At 56.1% G+C, this 1,999-nt stretch overlaps 1 protein-coding gene across 1 annotated transcript in view; it reads right to left on the reverse strand.

The window, feature by feature from the left end:
* NGFR (nerve growth factor receptor) overlaps window positions 1-1,999 on the reverse strand; it is a 20,866-nt gene that overhangs the window by 8,034 nt on the left and 10,833 nt on the right. The window lies entirely within an intron of this gene.

Consider the following 1,999-nt stretch of genomic DNA (forward strand, 5'->3'; position numbering starts at 1 on the left):
CCTCCCTCCCCCACCTCTGCCAGGGCCTCTGCCAGGGCGCTGACTCCCTGGTTCAGCCTCGCCCCCTCATGGATTCCCACCCTCTCTCTCCCCTCGGGGGCCTGCTCCCAAGTCTGGGAAAGCTTGTGGCAACCCACTGGGAAGGAGGCAGAGGACGAGGAGCCCCTGCTCCAGGCGGGGAAGCGTGGCCCTGAGGCTTGGTGGGGTAACCCAGCTGGGGCAGGTAAATTACTTGGCAAATTCTCTTAGAGAGTTCCCAGCAAGATTAAGGAATAATCTACAGGTGGTTCCCACCCAGCCCTCCCCGCAGGCCAGAGCTGGATTGTGAGCCCGGCCCAGGCATGGGGCCTCCTGCCTCAGCTGCCCATCCACAGGTGGGGGGAGGGGAGCTCAGGTGTGGCCCCAATGGGAGTAACTAGGGTTGGACAGCTTAAGTTCCCACCCATGGCGCTCCCCCACGCTGCTGAAAGGCTGGAGGGAAGGATGGGAATCCTGGCAAGCAAGTTCAGGTACAGCAGGAAGGACTGGAGCTAGAAAGAAAGGACTTGCATATATCGTCCTCTGCCCTTTCAAAGGGCATAGAGGGGAGATTTCCAAGCTCGCTCCCAAGGCAGCTCTTAATAATGGGGGGAGGGGTGCCAGGGGTGCCAGGTCCTCTCCTGGTGCAGAGAAGAGGAGGCCCAGGCTGGAGAACTCGTGCCAATCTGAACCCAGGAGGATGCATCCTCGCTCCCAGGGGAGGAAGAGCAGGGGTGTAGCGACCTGAGAACCAGGGAAGGTCTGCTCAGAATGTGGAAGCAGAAGTGGAGAAAGTATCAGACGCCACTGAAGGGAAATCAAGGCCTATTGTGGGGTCTGATCACAGCCCTCTCTGAAGGCCCCAAGAGACAACCTGGAGCACTTGGTGGGTGGGGAATGGGGTGGGGGGTAAAGAAGCAAAGAAGACAGAGGTGAAAGGGGAGTAAACTGGGGGGAGAAGAGAACAGAGTCCGTCTGGCGAGGGAGCCCTGTTATTTCTCTTCCTAGGAATCAGATCTGGATTCAAAACTGCTTCCGTCACTTGTTAGCTGTGTGACTCTGGGTGTTTTACGTAACCTCTCTGAGCTTTTTTCTTTCTCCGTAAAATAGGGAATAAAATATCTCCACTCACAGGTTGTGGTGAGGAATAAGTGGAATTCCACTGTAAAGGGCTTGACATAGCAGGGATCTATAAAGGTCGGGCCCCTGGAGTGGGCAGTGATAAGTATGGTGAACTTCAGTCAGACAGCAGAAAGGACAGGACTTACTTCCAGTTTAAATAAACAAGAGGCTCCTATCTGGTTGGCATGTGGTGGGGGGCCGAGGGGGGCGGGGTAGAGTCACCCTGAAGGGGAAGGGAGGGACTTGCTCATGGGAAAATACAGAAAATTTGCAGAAAACTCCTGGGAAAGGGTTTTAAGGGGTGGGGAAAATGTGGTCTTTTTTGGCAGAGAATGAAGGCAGGAGCTTAATGGGTTTCCTTGTGGAAACGTTTGAGGATAGAAAGTCCACTGGGGTCTCTATTCCATAAAGTGGGCTTGTAAAGGCAGCCTGTTAACGCAGCTGCTGGGGAATGAGGGGAGGAGGGAAGAGGAGGGGGGCAGGAGGAAATGGGAGGGAGGATTCCTGCCACCACCTCTGAGCTTGCTCCCCTCCCGATCCCAGAACCTCCCTCCCCCAGGCTCCTCTACCCCACCCTTTGCTTTCACGGAAGATGAGTGGGGGCCCATCGGGGAGACTTCGGGTCCAGGGAGGAGAGGCCCTGGGCTGGAGTCTAGGAAGTGAGAGTGGTAATCGTGGGAGCTTCCGGGGTAGGCAATGGTTGGCCAACCCGTCCCTGGGATGGAAACCGTTAGGCTAGGGCCAGGGCAGGTGGCCAGATGACAGAAACATTACAGGATGTCCAGCCTCCACACCCAGTCCCAGCATCCCTCTGCTGGGGGATGGAGTTGTAGAATTCATAAGCACAGAGAGAGGGAAA

The sequence above is a fragment of the Myotis davidii genome, unplaced genomic scaffold, assembly GCF_000327345.1.
Source record: "Myotis davidii unplaced genomic scaffold, ASM32734v1 scaffold327, whole genome shotgun sequence".
Classification (NCBI taxonomy): domain Eukaryota; kingdom Metazoa; phylum Chordata; class Mammalia; order Chiroptera; family Vespertilionidae; genus Myotis; species Myotis davidii.